Source organism: Ochotona princeps, chromosome 6 (assembly GCF_030435755.1).
Source record: "Ochotona princeps isolate mOchPri1 chromosome 6, mOchPri1.hap1, whole genome shotgun sequence".
Classification (NCBI taxonomy): Eukaryota; Metazoa; Chordata; class Mammalia; order Lagomorpha; family Ochotonidae; genus Ochotona; species Ochotona princeps.
This window is the reverse complement of record NC_080837.1, coordinates 26691317-26713912: the sequence shown is the minus strand read 5'-3', so window position 1 is coordinate 26713912 and position 22596 is coordinate 26691317. Positions and strand designations below refer to the sequence as shown.

At 41.0% G+C, this 22596-nt stretch overlaps 1 protein-coding gene across 3 annotated transcripts in view; it reads right to left on the bottom strand.

Moving 5' to 3' along the window:
- WDR72 (WD repeat domain 72) overlaps positions 1 to 18648 on the bottom strand; it is a 225371-nt gene extending 206723 nt beyond the window's left edge. For 2 of the 3 annotated variants that reach the window (XM_058665341.1, XM_058665339.1), the window contains exons 1-2: positions 18525 to 18648; positions 16331 to 16370 (exon numbers count right to left, since the gene is read on the bottom strand). The gene's annotated coding sequence lies outside the window, so the exon portion shown is untranslated. The remainder of the gene's footprint in view (positions 1 to 16330; positions 16371 to 18524) is intronic. The other variant, XM_058665340.1, reaches the window with a different exon arrangement.
- Between the last annotated feature and the right edge of the window lie 3948 nt (positions 18649 to 22596).

Below are 22596 nucleotides of genomic sequence, written 5' to 3'. Positions count from 1 at the left end.
TGTCTAGAACAAGCTAATAGTTATTTCCTCAAAATGATTTCTAAGTCTGGTGATTTAAAATAAACACTGCCATTGAAGAAAAGTGTGGACATTTAAAAAGGTGCACAGTCACAGACATGGATAAAGCTATAGACCATCTTGTAGAGGATCCATCCATCTTCCACATTTTGGATTTCTACTCATACTACTATGTACAGTACTGAAGATTTCAGAGACTGCATTTTATAATACACATAATCAATATAACTTTCAAACTAACCAAATAAGAATATGCAGATACAAAAGATTATATTCACGTAATTTTTTAATTTACAAAGATAAATGCATATTTTAATTTACCTCCAAATATTCAAATAATTCTTAAATAATGTCTACATGGTTCTATTTTAATTAATTGTAACTTTATTTGAGAGACAGAAAAAAAGATCAATTTTTCATGCACTGGTTCATTTTTCAAATGTCTACAGGAGCTCCAGGCAGGCAAGGCTTAAGCCAAGTGCCTGGAACTCCATCTAGGCTTCTTACATGGATAACAGGAACTTAATCCATCACTGAATGTCTCCCAGGATGCACATTAGCAGGACGCTGCTATCAAAGGTAAAACTAGGACTTGCACCCAAGCACTGAGATGTGAGATGTAGTCATCCTTCATAACATCTTAACTACCTCACCAAACACCTGCCCCTCTTCACACATTCCTGAGGGCGGTGTATGGACACCACAATGGATTCTCAGAATGAGAAGTGAATGGTCTTCAAAACAGGAAGAATAGCAGCAGGAAGAATACATATCCAACTAAGTCATGTTTTAAGGAGTTGTGTAGATAGCTATAAGGACATATATGAATATGGATATATTAGAAATATATACATATAGAATATATACATCCATATAATGTAAAAATATAAAGATGCAGAAATATATAGATGTAAAAATATACAGATGCATATATTCTTATATATATAGTAAGAATAAATATACATCACTACTTCCCTCAAAGAGACTTTGGTAACGAGAAACAAGTGCTCTGGGCATGTAGAAGTGTTAAGGGAATCCAGAAAAGAGAGTGTTGTCATCTGCAGAAAGTAACCAGCCAACCTCCCTTGCATCATGATTTCTGTACCTCCTTCCATAAATTAAAATAAGTCTATGCAAAAATGTATACATGTATCTATTAAATACATGAAAATTATACATTATAATGAAAATTATACATTATACATTAATTATAAGTATGTTTATTATAGTATTATATAAACAAGTTTTCTGTAGTTTATAGACACACAATTTATGAAAGAAAATAATATTGTTTGCTATTTTAATACTATTTTTCTAAATATATAAGACCAAGAGTCAATTTTTAACATAATTTTTGATTTCTTATTCCTTTTTTTTTTTTGAAGATTTTTTTTGTTTTTGGAAAATCAGATACACAAAGTTGAGAAGAGACAGAGAGGAAGATGCTCAACCCATTGATTCATGCCCCCCAAGCAGCCACAATGCCCAGAAATGTGCCAATCCAAAGCCAGGAGCTTGGACCCTCTTCCGGGTCTCCCACACGGGTCAAGGGTGCCAAGGCCTTGGACCAATCTCAACTGCTTTCCCAGGCCACAAGCAGGGAGCTCAATGGGAAGCAAGGTCACTGAGATTAGAACTGGTACCCATATGGGATCTTGGTGTGTGCAAGATGAAGACTTTAGCTGCTAGGCTACCACGCTGGGCCCAATTTCTTATCTTTTATGGTTCATAAAATGAAATGGTTCATTTTAATAATTTCCACATTTTGTTTCTAAAAAAGAGACTACTAATTGCAAGTAGTTTTTATCTGTGAAGCTTGTGAATATTTTTACATGTGTTAGAAAAAAACATATTCAATAAGAAAATGATGATTTCTATCCCCTTTGCTACAATTTTAAAAGTGCTGGTCACAGCCTAATGGTCCTTATGAGACCCTTTATCAACTGAACCCTAGAGATGGCAGGAACGCCACCTGACATTTAATCGTTGGAACTGTTACCCGTTTCCTTCTCATCCACACAGGACTTCAACACCAGTTCCTTGGGCTTTTTTTTTTTCTATAACCAATGGTTCACTGTGATACAAATTAAATAAAACAAATCAGAGCTTCTCAGTAGTAAACCATCGCAAACAACAGGCCTCCAACAGTTCATACAAGGAGGCTAGAGAAGTTGAAACTTTCCACACTGTGTGAGCAAAAATAATCACTTTCTATGTTTATGCTTTGATGTGGAGAAGGAAGGGAAGAGAAGCCCTGAATTAAGCAGAACTTGTCTAGGAACATAAATAATTCACAGTTGTAGGAGACTCAAGCCATTACAGTGTTTGTAAAAACATTACAGAGTTTGCAATAAAAACCATCTGCATCTAAGAAATAAGCCTCCTGGTGAGGTGGTGGTATTGATAACCATTGACGGGCACACACATTTTCAGATTGAGCTCCTGGGAGCTCCCAAACTGTTCTGCTTTCGACCGAAAATGTTTTGAAATGCATATTTTTACGTAGAATGAGCAACAATGTACCTACTCCAAAAATACAAAATCTGGATTACCTCTTCAACACACTGGGGACCCCTGAAACACCAGATAAACAAATACTTTGCAAACCTGTGCATCACAGTTATCGAAGCATGGGTGTGCTGTCCTACTACTTGATCTCTAGTTCCTAGCATAGTGTGGGCCACAAAGTGATGTTCCAGATACATTTCTTAGAGGCCTGGCACAGTGGCATAGTGGGTGTATCCTGCCTCTGTGGTGTCATTCACATCCTGGCTGCTCCACTTCTGATACAGCAGCCTGTTGGTGACTTGGAAAAGCAGCTGAGGATGGCCAAGGTCTTGGGCCACTGCATCCAAAAGAAGCTACTGGCTCTGGATGGGCCCAGCTCCAGCCACTGGTTCCATTTTAGGAGTGAACTAGCAGATGGAAGATCTCTCCATGTTTCTTTTCTTCTTTCTCTCACTCTCTCTCTCTGACTTTTAAATAAAATTAAAAACTAAAATAAATGTTTTTTTTTAAATACAGATTTCTGGGCCCAGTGCAATAGCCTCGCAGCTAAAGCCCTCGCTTTGCACAAGCAAGGATCCCAAACGGTTGCTGTGCCAGTCCCACTTCCCATCTTGCTCCCTGCCTGCTTGTGACCTGGGAAAGCAGCTGAGGACTGCCCAAGGCCTTTGGACCCTGTGGGAGACCTGAAAGAAGCTCCTAGCACCTGGTTTTGGATTGGCTCAGCTCTGGCCATTGTGACCACTTGGGGAATGAGTCAGCAAACAAGATCTTCACGTCTGTCTCTCTTCTTCTCTGTATATCTGACCTTCCAATAAAAATAAATAAATCCTTTAAAAAAAATACAGATTTTTTTAAGTTACTATGTTTAAACTAGATAAAGCTGGAAGAGTTCACGAGGAACTAGATGAAACTTCAAGAATGTAGAGTTAATGCCTTGTTAGTTGATAGGGAAGTGACGGAAAAGTGATTCGAGGAAGTCTTTTCACTTTAGTACAACTGACACTCTGAACAAACTTATCAACCCAATTCTCTCCCTGTGTTTCACAGCACAATCCTTGATTATTAGATTGTATCTAGCATACTGCTTCCTCTATGATTTTGACTTACTTAATAAAGACATGAGAAAATATAACAGTATGATTCACAAGTCTTGGCCCCTCCCACACCCATGTGGCAAGTACTATATAATTACACTGAAGGTAGATAATGAGATCTCGTTTTCCTTATATCTTTGTCAGTACTATATCCCCCCATTCATTTCTACAACCTTGCTATTAAAAATTGTTCTCAAAAGCATCATGGGTATATACTAGAATGTTTGGCCATGTGTTATGATTACATTTTTAATAAGATTCACTTATTTATTTGGAAGGCAGAGAGACAGAGAGAGGAATCTTCTACCTGCTGATTCACCCCCAAATGGTCACAATACCCAAGAGTGGGCCAGGAACCTGCAACTCCATCCAGTTGTCTCACATAGACAGCAGGGACCCAAGCACTTGGGCTACCTTTCCAGCTGTCATCCCAGGCATAAAAGCAGGGAACTAGATCAGAAATAAAGCACCTTAGACCTGAACTGGTGTTTATATAGGATTGCAGGTAGTGACTTAACCCACTGTGCCACATCAACCCTGATAATACTACTTTTAATGTAATGATTCCAGGGCAAAGTAGGATTGCCAGATTAGCAGATGAAAAAGCAGAATGCCCAATTAATTTGAAGTTCAGATGAATACTTTTTGTATAAATATGTCGTCTGCAATATGGGAGACAAATAATAAAAATTGTTTACTGCATTAGGCATGTTAGTAAGAATATTATTTGTTTACCAGAAATTCAAATATAACTGAACCTCAAAGACATCACAGAGCTTCTGGAATTCCTAAACTAGAGATAACAGGGAGTTGTAGAAATCACATTTTTTTTTTGTACAGATATGGAAATGAATGCAGAAGAGCTGGTCATTTGGAGATAATAACCTAGGAAAAGAGCAGCTGAGCCAGAAACAGCATCAGAACCAAGTATCACAACGCTCAGCATTCAATCCCACACCACAACACAGACAGTCCAGACTTACCTTCCAGAAACCTGGATAATCTGCAAAACAATATTCCCATGTGACTTTGGTTATTCTTTCTATACATGTACATATATAAATTAAAAAATAACTCCTCTGACTCTGATTAACCAGGTTCCAATGGGGACTCCACTGCCTTTGAGGGCTTGAGAATAATATCAACACTTTCAGATCTGCTCCCCACAAATACCTTGGCTGGCAAGCACAAGGAAGAACACTGGGCCAGTACATCTCCTGCCCACCTGCATCATCATCCCTGCAACAATTTGTTTTTATCCTTTTGACTTATCTGAGGCCAGCAGAGTAATGACCGTGATGCAAATGTGGTTTTGTGGCTGGTGTCCGCTGGGCTGTGGAATTGTTTACCCTGTTATGAAAAGCTTTCTCTGGTGACACACCCAGACACTGAATCTTTGCCTCACTGGTCTCACAACACAAACAAGTCTAGACTGCCTTGACTGAGGACAGCCAATCAGAAGAAAGGAAGGATAAAGCCCTCAGGTACAATGCCTGGGTTTTGATAAACTTCTGGACAAGGTGAACACAAGTGAGGGAAGTGCTAACATTGGAATCATAGATAATGTGAGGTTGGGGATAAAAGAGACCAGGAATTTAGCCTCAGATCTGCTCCTTTTAATGCTATGATCTCTCAATCTTGTGTATTTAGCAGAGAAGAATCCCATCTCAGAGCTACTGTGAGGAACAAAAAATGAATGTAATCCTTTCCCGCAAAACAAGTCATTTGATCATCTTCTTCTGTTTTGTAAATTAATGTGTTTATGTGAGAGATGGAGAAAATGCCCCCAAAGCCAGGCCCAGGCCAGAAGTTGGAATTTCAAGCCAGGTCTTCCATATGGGTATCAGGAACTCATGTATTTGAGCCTCCAACTGCTGTTTCCTAGAGTCTGTATTAGCAAGTTGCTGCGAAGAGCAGCTGGAGCTTGGAATTGAACCTAGATATTCCTATGTGGTATACAAACATCCTCGTGAGCAGTCTAACCACTGGGCCGAACATCAACCTTGGGAAATCAAAAACAAGTTTTAGGTAAGTTGAAGATTAAGAGGGTATGGTTGTTAAAAGTCCTTGGATTATGCAGTTTCTATGGGTCCAATTTATTGCATATAAATTACACCTTGCCTATCTTGAAAAAAAATCTATTTAAGAACTCAGAAAAGTAGCTAAACCAACTTCATGCAGCTTTCCTTGGCAATACTTCAGGAGAGGGCCAAGCAGAGCCTTGCTGAGGAGCAAAGAACACAAGAAAACTGAAGAAAGCTGTGGAAAGCAAGGGGCTTGTAGGGCATGCAGAGTTAAGAAGCTACTTCAACCAGAGAGCACAGTGAAACAAGTGGCATCTGGTGCCCATGGCAACTCAAGGGCTCCTGCACAGCTATTCAGTCTTAACAGAAGCCATGTCCTTCCCAAAGCTATCTTTACAGATGCCCCCAAAGCAAACCTTTTTATTTTATCAACAGATTTTAATCAGATAACTCTTCAGAGAAGGTTGGAAAAAAGTTTCTACAAAGTCAAAGGCTGCCCAAGGCACACATATTTGAATAATACATAAAATTCCTCCTGGTTTACCCAGTGAAGCATGGCAATTTCAGAATTAACCCCTAACCAACATCAAAGCCAAGCTCCTCTAGAGGCGTTACAATTGAGTGACTAATTGCTACTTAGGAAAATTTGGAAAATCATGCTGAGGTGGAGAACACCTTGGCAGGTAAAGTCAATACTAAAATAAACCCAGAGATCAAGGGGATAATCAAACAGAAATGCAAATTAGTCTCAGAATTCTTGATCTGGAATATGCATAAAACAAAGCTGCCAAAAAATAAAACATCACTATCGCTACATGGATAAGGCTTCCATCAACGCTCACAGCTTCTCCAACCTGTGAGTCTAGGATTTTCACAAAGCATTATTTTCTTAAAGATTTATTCATTTTATTACAGCCAGATATACACAGAGGAGGAGAGACAGAGAGGAAGATCTTCCATCCGATGATTCACTCCCCAAGTGAGCCACAACGGGCTGGTGCGCACCGATCCGAAGCCGGGAACCTGGAACCTCTTCCAGGTCTCCCACGCGGGTGCAATGTCCCAAAGCATTGGGCCGTCCTCTACTGCTTTCCCAGGCCACAAGCAGGGAGCTGGATGGGAAGTGGAGCTGCCGGGATTAGAACCGGCACCCATGTGGGATCCCGGGGCTTTCCAGGCGAGGACTTAAGCTGCTAGGCCACGCCGCCGGGCCCATATTAAGCATTATTTTCAAATTTCATCCCCTTGCTCATTAAGCGGTATTGTGGTAAAGTTAATACAGCCAAACAAATGTGTTCCGTTCAAAGTTAAATGTCAAAGAGATGCGCATTAAGGCGGTAAAACGAATATGAGAAAGATAATTCAGTTTTTTTCTGGATGGCACCTTTATTTATATAGAACCAGTGAACAACTTCATGGAACTGTAATCTTCTCCAGGGAAGATTTCAAAGTTTTAGACTTTCAGGGGATTCTTCATTGCTCAAATTTTATTTTACTTTTTCAAGAGGCATAGAGACAAACACAGAGGTCTCCCATATGTTGGCCCACTCCCCAAATATCCACCATGGACAAGAGTGGGCCTGGTCAATGTCAGAACTGAGAACTCAGTTGTATCTCCAAGGTAAGTGGCAGGGACACAAGCACTTATCCATGTTCTGTCACCGAGTGCTCAGTAACAGGAAGTTGGCATGGCAAGGGGAGCCAGCACTCAGAGGGACTGCAGGTGTATCCTAACCTCAGGTGAAAAGTCTCACTTTGGGATTTTTTTTTTAATTTATACTGCATTTAACTCTCTGATATTTACACTGAAAGTCAATGTTTGTTTTGTGTGTGTACGGTTGGGAGAGGAAGATTTGTTTTTATTTCTGACTACACAATGTGAACAAAAAGTGCCACTGTTCTAGCTAGTTATTATTTAAATTTAACTACAGCAAAGCAACACACATAAGCAAAGGTTTGGGCTCTAGAGAACAAAGCAGACCAGGAAAGAATTAGTCCCTGCCCTCAGTCTTTACTACTGAATCATTTCATGCTTAGCTTTATAAGGATCCTCACCAAGAGAAAAGACATTGTTTCCATGGGTGTGAATTCACAAGCATATTTCCAGACTTGAGTCATATTTTTCCCATATTCAACAATAATGTGGAAAACTACTCATCTAATATATCTGCATTTTTTAAACTCACTCATGCTAAGTTACATACAAACAAATTAAGTTGTGTAAGAATCTCCTTTGGTATTTATTAATCATGAATGCACATAAAAGCATAAGGTATGATGGACAGGTCATATTTTTCAAATAACACATTAAAGTAAATACTCACCTATCAGCATAAATGCTTGCAGTATATATTTTATCTAAAATACCACTGGGAAACAAGGCTGCACTGCATGCTCTTAGTCAAATCCTTTCCTCTTCCTCTTCCTTTTCAAAATACCACCCCAAATGAGGTTCTTCACCTCCAGCCCAAACCCTCACATAACTGGGATTTGAATGAGACCTTCTGCTATGAGATGTAGACTCCTCAATGGTGAATTCATAACCATTGCACTAGACTCCCACCCCTTAGGAAGCTTCTTAAATCAAGTTCCCTCCCTCCCTCGCTCTTCATTTCATGCACAGACACACACACATTTCTCTAGGTAAACAATGTTAGGGTAAGAGAAAAATTTGTCATTTATAATTCTTCACTGTAGTATTTATAATTTAGAATTGACTCTATCTATTCAGTGGACTAAGTGGGGGAAACAATGATAGGACCTCAAAGGGAGGGACGTTCATTGTGGTGCAGTGGGTTAAGCTGTAGCTCATGGTGGCATCAGAGTGTCATTTCAAGTCCCTGCTAGTGTACCAGAAATGGCAGTGAGAGAGGGCCCAAGTACTTGGACTTCTGCCATCATGAAGATTAAGATGGACAGCCTGGCTTCCACCTGCCTGTTGGTGGCTATTTGGAAAGTGACTCATCAGAGAGAAAAATCCCCATCTGTCTCTAACAACTGAATTAATTTTCAAAAGACTTCAATAAAGAGCAGTTTTATTAAAAAAATTACTATCATCTTCCTATTTATTGTAGGTTGAAGTCTACTTCAAACTTCATCTATTGATTTCTAACATAAAGTACCCCAGAGTGGGACCTTTCTTAAAAAAAAAAAAAAGGCTCTATATTATAATTAACTCAGAGAAAATGAGGATACCTGATGAAGGTGGCTTCTAATCCAACCCGATAAATGTCCACATGAAACAGGGGAGGTATGGAGGGTGACGCTCACAGTGGGGAAATCATATGAAGAAGGAAGAGGTCAACACGTTTCTGATGTCTAAGCCACCAGTTCGTGGTCTGGGAAAGTTGAAATGGCACCTGTCAACAAGTCAGTTCCTCAACTGTGTCTTCAAATTCCAGTTTGAAGCACACAATTGGCCATATGCCAAATTCTGTTTTCTACTTTTGTGTAACAAATCCCCTTTCCATCTGTATTACAAGCTCCCTGAGAAAAGAATATATTCACTTATGTATCCAACAGGAATTCATTAAGGCACTACTCAATGAAAGCTGGAAAACAAAACAAAACAAAGCTAAACTAAGAAACAAACAAAGCAGAGATTCCCCCTCTCCAGGAATTTACAACCCACAGATTCTAAGAATGGACTGATAAAAATTAGGCTGACATAAAGTATAGCCAAGATACAACAGCAAAGAGCTTCGCTTACACAGAGGTCAGTGGTTCTTTTCTTACACTTTGACTTCTCTTGGAGAAAGCCTATGCTTTTCCAAGTGTCATTTCTCTCCTTTGGCTAGCTTCTACTTCCCCTTCTTTCCGCATTGGCACAGCTGACATTAGAAGCCAGTCCAATGCCTCTATGACAACTTCCCTTTCCTCTCAGAACAAACAGGTGGCAGGTACGCCCAGAGGTGGGAATAGGGCCCACATGAAAAAATCTGTTTGGAGAAGCCTCCCTCATGCACATGATTCTCATATTTTCTGACTTTGCTCACCAATCAGGAATACTCACCTGGGAAGCTTCTAAATGTATCTTTTACATTATAAGCTCCTAGTAGAAGCTAATGAAACATAAATGTATCTTGAGGTGTATGACGACTGCAGAATACCAAAGTGCTTTGGAGACAGCAACAGAAGCAGCACGGAATTTCAGGTCATAATTCCAGGGAACTTCAGCACTACTACAAGATTCATTTTTTTTTAAGTAAAGATATTTTCTGGAAATTCCAGCCTATTGAGGTACTAGCCCAAGACACAAGAAGTGAGCCATGTGGAGCGTTTCCTCATGGGCTTTCTCTCATGAGACAGACAATGACCATGTCTTTTCTGCAAACCCTATGTCACCTCTTCATTGTTCAGGATTTTCTAAAGTCATGGTTCCTCCTACTTTGCTGAATTCAAGAAGACACACTCTGCTTTCTGCTTTATTTGGACTATTCTTTTTCCAATCTTCTCTCCCTCTTCCTTTTTAGGATTTGTATATTTGAAAGGCAGAGTGACAGAGGGGGCGGGGGGAGAAACTAAAAGACAGAGATCTTTCATCTGCTGGTTCATTCCTAAAATGCCCAAATTGGTCAGGATCCAGCCCAGGAGGGAGCCAAGAACCAGGAACCCCCTCCAGACCTCCCACGTGACAGCAGGGTCTCAAGCACTTGGGCCATATTCCACAGCTTTCACAGGCATATTAGCAGAGACTTGGATTGTAACTGGAGCAGCCGAGACAGAAATCAGTGCTTTCATATGGGATACTGGCAGGTGGTGGCATAACCTGATGTGTCACAACTCCAACCCTATTTTTTCCCCCAGTCTTTTGGTACAAATTCTATTGCACAACTATTGCATGCCCACTGGACTCTAGAAACCATGCCAGGCATTTCCTAACTTAATCTACATACCTACCACTAATATTACTAGGTAAAGAAAGTTTTGTAAATTAAAATTCCCAGACCAAGATTACATTCTTAGATCTGTCTGACCTCCGGCCTATTCCTCAAGGGATTTGAATATGAGAGGCCATAATGATGAGATAATGGCATGTTTACAGTTCTGAACAGACAATCAGCATACCTATTCTTTAAAAACAATGAAACAACAAACACAACTTAGGTTCAACCACATAAGTGATTAAGATCCAAATCATAAGCTTTAGTCTGAGAGTGAATCTTAAGGACATTTTTCTATACTTAATGTTGGAGACCCACACATTACATGTGTGGGAACACATGCACAGGCAGGAGTGTTTGCAAAGGAACAAGCGTTAATACAAAAACAGTCAAACACCCATTGTAACCAGTAACGTCATGGAACAACAGTCACTTAACACAAAGTGCGATTTCCACACTCATATGATTTCAATGCAGAGTATGTTCTAGAAGGCAGCTGAGAGAGACAGGAAAGGGCCTGCTAGGATCAACTGGCCAACAGAGAGCCAGGCAATGTATGGCACCTGCATTTTTTAAAGTTTTATTTACTTACTTGACAGAAATTGAAAGTAACAGGGAAAGAGAATCTCCCATCTCTATTGACTTGTACTCCCCACCCCCGCCCGTAAACCCTCCACAATGCCTGTAACAGCTGCAGGTAGGTCAAGAAAGCTGGGAGAAGCCAAAACCCAATCTAGGTCTCTCACATGAATGGAAGCAATCTAGACACTGGAGTCATTCATCACCTTCTGGCACTCAGAGTGCAAGTTAGCAAAAAGCCGGAACTGGGGACAGAGCTGAGACTTGAACTCAAAGACACTCTAGCATGGCATGAGGGCATCCCAACTGTGAGCTTAGCTGCTCAGATTTTTCACAGATCCTGATCTCTGCTTAGTCTTAAAAAGCACCACCTTAACTCTGCTCTGTGCTGGGTTTCTACTGACCAAAGAAGTCCACTGTCCAGTGATATCAAGAAATTCTGCCCTTGGGACACAAATAAATGCCCAACTCCTATAGTTCATGGGTGTATCAGAGCCTAAGAGGTAAAGGAATCGATCCAACCCATTTTAACTAGCAAGAAACTACCTAGTAATACCTTGTTTGTATTTCTTGGAGGAGGGACACAAGAAACACTTATTTCATTCCACACAATAATTCACCACAATCAGAGGGAGCACCACAAGGGCAACACCATCTCCCAGCTGCTGATTACATCAAAGGCTTGCAGCACAAATTCAATTTTATGATGTTAATCTCAGCCTGCCACTCAGAAATTTTCTCTGAGGGATATGATTTTTTTTCTCTGGATTTCATTTTAAGAATGATTTTCTTCGTCCACAATCAATAAAGATATGTTTTCATCAAAAGACTCTATCTTGGCAGAATTCAATTGGCTATTTCAATCCCTTTTGGTGACACAATATTAATTAAAATAGTTTATGTTGCACCTTCACTGGAAAAGAGGCACTGAAAATAGCAGCTCCTCAGAACACATGTTTTGTACACATCAACACGGAGGGCAGAAAATAATTTTCTCCTTCTCCAGGCGACATCCATTAGCTATTCAAGGGAATAGCTGCAACTTGGTTTATCTCTGAGATCTCGCTGAAAAAGAATGAAGCTCTTCCTGCTGGTAGTTTTGTTCAATAAAAATCAAAACGTACATAAAGATGATGTTTCAAATGCTCACTTCCTGGTGCCCAAGGAGAAGAGAAATAGTGATTTATATGCTGTGTGTCAATGTTTCTCCAAATGTAAAGGAGTTAAAAAAAAAAAAAAAAAACAGTGCTAAGAAAAATTCTTGTTATCTTCAATTTCTAGCTAATGACTGCAATCCAACAGACTGCAGCTCTCAAAAGCGGGTCAATGGAATTTGTAGAGAGTTTTTCACACTGAATATCAAGAAGAAAGTTAAGAATGTATTACAGAAAATAGAGAAATTCTGTTTCAACAGTGACTTGGAAAGTGACAGTTGAATCACCTAAACATTATTTGCAAGATCCACACTGTGCACCTGTGTTCTCTACCTGAAAGTAAAACGAGGGCCTCATCTCCTGCCCAGTGATGCTGGCTAATCCTAGAACCTTCCTCATCACAGAGTGGCAAGAGCTGAGGCCTGGTTCCCAGGAGGGACAAGGGACCCTGGGTGCAAGTGAGCACAGTGAAGCCTGCATTTAATTTTGCCTGGAGTGGGGATTGAGAGATTAACAGTAAAGAATTCGGTCTTCTGCTGAAACATTCAGCTGGCAGTTTATAAACAGCAAACAAAAGAGGGAGCTCAGTGTCTCCCCTGGGCTCTACAAACTTTCTCATCTCATTTTCCTAGAGTTGAGACTATCCATCTATTATATCTCTTGCCATAAGAAGGTGGTGGGTAACATAGTAGATAAGGCACCCAACAATGCCACAGAACTTTGGATAGATTTTACTCAACAGTTCATCTCTTCACAGGACCTTGCTCTGTAAATATTCAAAGGGTAGTCTTTTAGATTAATCTGGATTTATATTTAAAATAGAAGAAAGTTCAATTAAGGAATAGTAAAAAAAATTTATACAAATCAGGTTCACATCTCTATTTTATGGGTAGAAGAAAAAGGTAAAGTGACTTATTTAAAAGTAAAGAATAGACTTGAGTAGTAATGACAAAATCCAAAAAGATTTCTGCTTCCCAGAGAATCTATTGGCAATGAGTTCAACAATGCTACAAGAAAGTTTCTGATCTGTTCCCTCACCACAGGTCTATTTCAATGCAGATTCTGGGCTTCACACTTGATACCATGAGGCACAATCTATAAGATACAACAGTCAGGAATTTGAATTGAAATTAGCTCTTTAGACATTCTTCAGACACGAAGCTGGGCAACAAGAATTAACTAACTTCCCTCCTATATAGCACAATTAATGAATTAATTGAGGAAACATAGAAAAATGCATAGAATGAGTGACTAGAATAAACAGGTTCCTCAAAAGTGTTCTGACTCATGGCCTAGGGGGAATGCCAATATCTGGCCTGATCTGGGTCTGTTCTAAACCAATAGGCCTGGCTTGGCCCCCAATCCATTATTTTACTCTACCATGACCAAAACGTAAAGTAATTAATTTTTGCTGTCAACTGCTGTCTGCGTGACATGTAGAATTTTTCCATGCTTTGTGGAGCAATGTTAAAAAATTGCCTAAGGTCTTTCTTCGAAACCCATGCATGAGAATGTCTAAAGTGAGAAAACCCTGGCGTTCATTTGTGCAGCAAATGTGTACAATGTCTGCAAAAAGGAATAATTATGACTGCTCCAAGTTGCAATTCTGCAGCAAATTTTTACAAATTACAAAAGAAATTTAGAAGTGTATAATTCCAAAGGAAAATCAAGAGGATAAAATTCTGCAATACATTCCTCCTACATTAATCAGTTCATATTTTGATGACCCACAATAACAAATTAACTTTAATATACTTGGCACATCAACCTCTTCCTCTATGACTCATTTAAGTTCAGACTGAAGCAATGAACCAGGGCCTAAATGGTCCTGGAGCATGACTGGAGCATGAACCAGGGCCTAAATGGCTGGAGATACTATCTTGCAAACATAGGAATGTGAACCTCTTGGGACCACAAAGTGGAATGAAGTCCTTTCTGAAAAGCCTGTCTCCATAGCATAGGCCAACTCCACATTTTTAGTTGAAATGAAGTCTGTAATGGTGGAAAGAAGGGTAATGATGCTGGTGGATATTTATAGATAACAGTTCATGTTTTACTCTTTTAATCTTTCTTTTAAATTTATTTGAAAGGTAGATCTACAGAGAGAGACATACACAAAAGGGTGGTGGTGAGGGGCTGGAATGAGCTTCAATCCACTGGTTTACTCCCCACACGGCCATAATGGCTCTAGCCAATGCCAGGAACCAGGAATCCCATGCAGAACATAGGGAACCAACTATCTGAGCAATTTTTGGCTACTTTCCCAGATGCATTAGCAGCTAGCTAGACTGGAAATCCAGTATCTAGGACTCAGACTGGTGCTCATATGGGACAGTGACATCACAGGTTGCAGCTAAACCCACTGTGTGCCCTGCTTATGTTTCATTTCAAACAAACCAATGAAAACACTTCTTCATATGTTGTTGTTTGTTGGGGGGGGGGCTTGTTTGGTTGTTTATTTTCTATAATGGATATGGACACCACAAGTCACATCTATACTCCAGACTGGATTAGAGCAGCAACTTTGTCTCCAATCAGAGGAAGGGATAAAAGGCATTCCACAGCAGAAGTATCTGCTTTGCATCAGGCCAATTAAGGTTTTCCGTACAAGTCCTCCAACAGCATTGTAAGGCAAACACCCTGACAGCAGAAATTTGAAAATCAGGAACCAACAACATAAAATAAGATTCCACTTTACCTTTTTCGAACTAAGGTTCTAAGATACGTTCTCAAGGTCCTGCAACCAGGAAAGAATAGGGCAGCTCATGGACAGTCTGCCATGACTTGCACTTTTCTGGTTCTTTATACAAGCATATCTTCACATGAATTTTTGCCTTAGCCTGCGACGGTCTTCCTCAGCATTTCTACCTGGTGAACAACTACCCAACTGAAATCTTCAAAACCAGAAGTAAATGTTAACTCCTTTGAACCTCTCATAGTTGATATTGAGGATTCCTCAACTCGTTGGCCTCCCTTTTTTATATTCTATTTATTTTCGTTTTATTTGAAAGGCAGAGAGACAGAGAATGAGATCTCCCTCCTATGGATTCACTATCCAAATGCTCACAGGTGGCAGTGACTCAAGTACATGAGTCATATCTTCTGTCTCTCAGGGGACACATGGGTAGGAATCTGGAATGAGAGTAGAGAAATCAAGACTGGAAACAGTCGCTGTGTTACAGCACACCAAGGGTCTTAGCTGCTAGGCCGAACACCTGCTTCACCCTGCTCCCTGTATCAGTAGCGCTTTGTCAGAGTACTTCCCACTCTAAATACTCGAATCTGTTATCTCACTGTCTCGAGAATCCTTGGGCAGGCACAGTGTCCTTTGTTTCTCTTGCAATCTCTGACAGAGGTTTTCATATAAGGGGTCTTTAAAAAGCTCATGGAAAAGACATATGAAAAACCTGGTTGTCAACAACTTTTCCACTGAAACAAACTTCTTGTATTCATTTTTTCCATGAACTTTCTGAAGTACTGTTTTACACCAAGATGTCAAAAAGTGTTAGGTGAGAGTCAAAGAATTAACATATTCATTATGAATGAGAATGATAGAGCATCTTCCTCAGGCAAGTCAGTTTGTAAATGTGTCTCCTTACTGTGCTGCTGTGATATCTACACAAACGGTGAAAAATACTGTTGGCTACAGCTATTCAATCTGATTTCTCCTTAATCAGCCTACAGTCATATCCACTTTCCGGATCCTCACAACTCACTCCTATCTCAAAGACACCACAATGTCAATGCATCCTAAGGCTAACTTGTTCAATAAGTCACAATTCATATTCTATATCTGCTTAATGTGTAAACACCTAGGTGTAGGATCCTGTAGTTATCCAAGTTAAATTCCATCTTGTCAAAAGGAGGAAATGTCAACAAAACCTGTTACTGTGTATGGATTCTTTACTAAGTTGTAGATGCTATCATTTCAGGTGATCTTCTCCACATCCCTAGGCATTGTGATCACCCTACTGGAAGCAAAAAGAAAAGGAGGAGAATGCAGTATCTAAGTAACTTGCTGAATGTAGGAGCCAGAAAACAGAGACAGCCCAGCAGTCTCCACAACTTACCCTCTCAGCCACTGCACTAGATGGGACAGGAAGGAACCGTCTAGAAATGAAAACAAATCCAGAATCAAACTCTAGAAATGCAGATTTGTATCCTTGTATTGAAGAGACTCAAATATCCTTTTGGAGTAAAGATGTGTCCTTGATTCTGGAGACAGAAATGCAGGGAACTGCTGAGATTCTCAAGTTAATTAATTACAAGACTCGGGGCTTCCAAGCTGACCTAATACTTGAACTTGGTACCCATTTTTAATCCAGATCCCTACCAAGTCTCCCTGCCTTCAATTCAGCCAAGAGAACTGCATCTGAAAATGTTAAACAACGGGAAGAGAAAGAAGTATCCTTACAGAATAGAGCTCCTGAAGACACGCCTTTTAAATATTCACAAACAAAATCAATTACAAGTGGATTGATGGTCACAATGATTTTTGAATGCAGCAACCTTTAAATCTGGAAATATTCCTCATACCAATATTTTTCAGGAGTCCCGGAGTTGTTTCAGAGATGAAATGCACTCCTCTATTCCAGTATGCTGTATAAACCAGTCTCATATTTCTATTCCTTTGGGAAGAAACTACCAATAGTAAAAAAATAAAATAAAAATTCTGTAAGGGAGAAGCTTAATAGCTGATATGCAATTTTAAAATAACTTTCACAAAACACGTGGCATTATTAGAACTCAAAAGAGTCGCAGGGGTAGCACTGTGAAGGTGCCACCTGAGACACCAGACATCCCATGTGAGCACAGATTCCACTCTCAGCTACTCCGTTTCTGATCCAGCAGCATGCAGACGTGCCTGGGAGAGGAAAATAAGATGGCCCAAGAACTTGGGCCCCTGTATTCACATGGGAGATCTGGCTGGGATTTTAGGCTCCTGGCTTCAACTCGGTCCACCCTGTTATTGTGTCCATTTTGGGAATGAATCAGAGGATGGAAAGTAATGCTGAGTGCGTTTGTCTCTTCCTTTCTGTGTAACGAAATCTTAAAAGCCACAAAACAACAGCAATTTTTTTGTGGCTTTAAAATATCATCACTTTGCTAACCCATTTCAAGGACATTTTCATTCTTCCTTTTATCGAAAACATTACTGGCTCATTTTAACTCTGAAAGGAGAAAGGAAACGGAAGCTAAGGAACATACACCATTTACAAAATGCCACAAAACCAAGTAAACCACAAGTACTGGCACCACCAAAGTGTTTACTTTCTTCTTTCCATAACAAGCAGAATTAAGCAGGGGAAATGTGAACAGCCTTCCAGGTGTCTGGCATGGGGTGGAGGAGGTGAAGAAATGAAAGGTGAAAACATACAAACAAACGCAGAACTGTAAACACTTTCTCCCATGAACAATATTCACCCAAGGAACCTAGTCTGCAACAGCTGACCTTGAACATTCATGTAGGGAGAGGAGGGAAGCAAAAAAGAATGTTCATCCATGACCTGTAGAACAGACCCTTGCTGAAGCTCTGAAATGAATGAGAAAGGCGGAATAAGAAAGCACCTCTCTCTCTCTCTCTCTCTCTCTCTCTCTTTCTCTCTCTCTCTCTCTCTCTCTCTCTCTCTCTCTCTCTCTCTCTCTCCCCCCCCGTCGTCCCCCCCCCCCCCCCCAACGCAGACCTCCCTCCTTATCTTCCAGCAAGTGACATAAGTCCTATGCCTGCAGCCTTGGCGCTCCAGCCCGTGCACATTATGCTCTCTGCTGGATTTTAAAAGTTAATTCAACAGACTCCGGTTCCACAGAGAGTACCCCCTGCCGAATCCCAGGAAAAATTCCCAAATGTGAAGGGCAGCGCCCCCTCCCCCGCGCCGTCCGGTGCCGCCGCCGCATCAGGGGCGTTCGCGTCCACACACCAGTTAGTTACTGAAACACCCTCAGCGCCCCGCACCTGCCCGCGCTCCTCAGAAACCTCTCCTCAGGTACGCGGCGCGGCCACAGCTCAAAGGACTTGGAAGAGAGCTTTTCCCATCGTTCAAGAACTTGCAGCCAAAGAGGTTAGAGCCACCACAGCGCGCGCCCACCTCACCTTCTCCGCTCCGCAGAAGCCAAAAGCCGGAGCGACCGGCGTTCCCCTCAGACGCGGGGCTAGGCGGCGGCAAGCTGAGAGGCCGCACGCGCCCAGGGGCCGCCAAGCAAGCCCAGAGCCGCCCACACCGCGACGAGGCAGCGGGAGCCGAGGCCCGGGGTCGCCCTCCTTACCTGAGGAGCAGCAGGCGACCGGCAGCCTGGCGGCAGGCGACGGAGCAGGTGGCCCTTTAGGCTGGGCCTCGCCCCGCCTCGGCCGGCGCGTCCGACCCCACCCGGCCCCCTCCCGGCGCACCGCTCCCGGCGGGCTGCCCTCCCTCCCGCCCTCTCTTGGGGCGGCGGCTGGCACTGGCCGGACAGTGGCCGTGAGGGCCCAGTCTCTTCAGGGCTGGAGAAGGAGAAGCCTCGGGCGTGAACTCCTGATCCCGGACATGAGCGGACAGTGGGAGACCCGAGATTTTTGATAAGGAGTCAGGGAAGTTCCCCCTCAAGACTTCACCCCGCGCCTCTGGGGAAACGCCAGGTACTAGGAGTTGGGTAGAATTCCACTCGGAAACAGGTATCCGCACCCTCTAGGAGTGGGCCAGGTATCATGACTGAAAATGGGTAGGGAACTGCTTGCTAATCTCGAATTCCTCAATTATTTTACTGTCCAAATCCGTGGGCTCCTTAGCGGTGCATCCTGACTCCTGGAAGCCAATGGGTGGAAATCCCAGCCTCACCTTTTACACTGATAACTGGCTTCCCAGTTTCTGAGGGCCTTTAACCAGGCCCCAGTTAGAAGTTTGAGCTCTCCTTCGAGGTCAAGGGTCACCGATCTGATTAGAACATTCCACTCCCTCCTGCAGGGTGTGAGCCTGTCCTTAGGCTGAGTTCTGGCACCTCAGTTCCCCCATTCACGGTTAGTGTGTCTGCCTAGGACTCCCCAGGTATCTGGCTTCCTCTTGCCATTACTGTAATGGTATTGCCTTAACCTTGCTTGATCCTAAACTCTATAAATGCAGACACCAAGCACAGAGGAGACGCATAATAAACAGTGCTGCATGATGATACGCATGTAACCAGTCTGCCAATCAGGCTTCTCCAGCCACCAGCTCTTAGTCTTCAGGACATCATATCATAGTGAACACCTCCTCACATGCCTGCATCCCAAGCATTCATCCTACCTCTTGAGCAATATTCTTTTTCAGCCTTCCTAGAGGCCCAGGTGTGCAGACATGTACAGCGGGTTGCTATGGTTTGACCCCCACTGTAACTATCTCTAAGGCCCAGTCCAGGGCCAGTGCCTGAAGGCCTGTCGCAATTTCAAGGTCCATACAAAAAGGAACTGGGTTAGATAGGGGGCTTTTGGGTCCAAGAAAATGTTGTGAAAATGTACTGTTATCACTAATCTTTATAGCAAATATAAATGATGTTGAATTCTGTACCATATATACTGACAAACAGCAAGAATTTAGAAACGAAACAAACAACAACAACAAAAACCCCACCTTTTTGTGTGCCAGAAATAACTTACTGCAGCAAACCAACCATTCCTTTTCCACTTGGCTTTAGTTAAGATTTCCTGGTACCACTCTTATCTGACAAGGTTAGACATAGGTGTCTCAAATCACTTTTCAGGGAATCATAAATGAGAGTTGAACTGGGTGTATGCATTGAACAATCTGAACTAAACACTTCTTGCATTGGCTCAACCAAACTTGAGTTAGACCTCATCCTTTTGGACTTTGGCTTTCCACCTGAGCCTTCAGCACAAACCCTCTGTAATAGTCCCTCTTGGGAGAGACCTCACAGTAAGCTTTATTCAATTGACAACTAGTCCACTCTAGCCAATCCAGCTTTTCCACCTGTAGCCATCAACTTCGTGTATTCCTCCCTTGAAAAGACCTTTTCAGTGTAATTCTCGGAGGCCTGCAGATGTATCAGAGCTTCCTACATTTTCTAACAATCTCATTTCCCCCCAATCATTTAGGATAAAATCTCTCATTTCCTGTCTTTTTAAATTTGACATCATAAAGTGAATTTTTAAATATTGCTTATAAAGGAAAGAGATTCCAGACAAAAATTCCTAGAATATATTTCTGTTTCAAATTCCTGCTTGTGAAGTGGAGGCATTGGATTAAATTGAGCAAGATTCCTTTGGACTCCAAAATTAAGCAATTCAGAAACAAACTGTCGAAACTCTTGGTTTGGATGATAGGTAACAACTGGCAGAATGATTTACCCACCTCACTTTTTAATGGTCCTGCTTATATATTACTATTTCTATTAATAGATTCAGAGCAGTTTCCATTCCTGGTTTATAGGGTGAAACAGAGGCCCTGAGGGCTCATTTCTGAGAGTCCCTCACTCACCTGGTGAATAAGGATGTTTGATCATGCGTTGGCATGTATTCATTTTTCTGTTCCCATTTTTCTGGTTATAATAATAGCATTTCCTTCTCCCCCAGCCTTGCTTTCCCATTCACCTATTATTAGAAAAAGTTCTGTAAATTCTAAAGTACAAGCTATAATATGTACAGTGTGATTTCTTACCCGTAACATGAAATTTCAGTTTTTCTAAGTTCTTTAAAAGAGCTCACCTGACTGTATTTTTAATATAAACTTATTTTCTAAAATTTAGCTATAATAAACAGAAAAATATATCCCAAATCATACCAATTAAAAATAATTGTTACCCACTTAATAATGTATTTATATCTAATAACTGTTGAACATGTTTACATCTTTATGATATGTATGGAGTTTATATAATTTATATATAACATTACATTTCAAGAATTTTGTTCCTTCATTGCCCTCATAATCATCAGACCACCAAGTTAGGGTCTTCAAAATATATTTGACATTTGTTTCTTTTAATTGAAATATGCTCTGTTGAAGATCCTATAGAACAGATTTCCAGAAACACAATTATTATGTAAAAATTTGTCCCTGCTTTTAATGCCTCTCAATGAATATTTCTAAGTTGATTCCCAAGAATTAGAACAATTGCTTCTTCTGATTTATGAGAGCAGATTGTGCATTCTTAGTATTAAGAATAGCCATAATTTCAGTATCTACAAGATTAGCTGCTAACTCCATGTGAGCAAGTACTGTATCTTTTTGCTCACCGTCCCATCTTCTTTCTTGGTAACATTTTTATGACATAGTGAACAAAAAACTGAATAAAGGAAAGAGTGCATACTATCACAGAGTTCCCTAATTACGTTTGATTGCATGTAAGCCTTATTTTTTCTTGGTCTTAAATTTTGGATTGAGGAAAATATTTTAAAAGCTAATCTAGAGTTGCTATTCAAAAAGAAGTAAAATTATTTTAGAAATCAAGTTTGTTTCATTGGAAGGTAGAAGCAGAGATCCAGAGACAAAGAGAGAAGCATCTTCCCATCTACTGTTTCACTAAAGATGTTTACAACAGCTAGGGCTGAGCGGAGGTTGGAGTGACAAGCCAGAAAGCAGTCCAGGTCTTCCATGTGGGTGCAGGTACCCAATTCCTTGAACCTCTGCCTGAATAAGCAGGAAGCTAAAATCAGGAGCATGTACTGGACCTTATCATTCTGATACAGTTTACATGTATGCTAATCACTGGGACCTAATATCTGCCCCTGAAACAGCCACATTGAAAGCTCTAAAGTAACAATGCTGAAAGGCCCAATTTTTTTACTAACAAAAATTAATAACATAGAACATAACCCAATGTCACATACTGATATTATCTCATGAAAGGCTTTTTTTGTTTAAAAAAATCCATTTTTCCTTATTTTTATTATATTCTTACTGTTGGTGCAGAAGCAGGAACAGATGCAATACAGTATGATCAAAACCAGCCTGAATAATGAATCTGTAATGATATCCTTATAAGGAATCTCAGTGCTCCTAATACAGGTAGAGTAGGGGAGCACGAGGCCCACTGACTTGGGCGGGAGCAGTGAGTAAGTGTCAAGGATGATAGGAAGAGTAAAGGAAGCTTTCCTTCCGTCTCTCTGAAAACCCCGTGGGGGAACCATAAGATAAGATGGGAGGGAGGACTGAAAGGGTCACAAGAATCCTTTAACTTCCTAGTTCCTCAAGTCTTGTTTCTCCCACAGAAAAGCAAATCATCGTATATGCACTTCAGCAGGAAGAACAAGCTGGCAGCTGAGTGGCTAACTGGGCTGTTTGGAGATATTTCCTTCGGCTGGACTGGTATTGTTGTTACTATTATTTTTCAACTGGGTTAGAATTCTAGTACTTTACCATTTCCTATC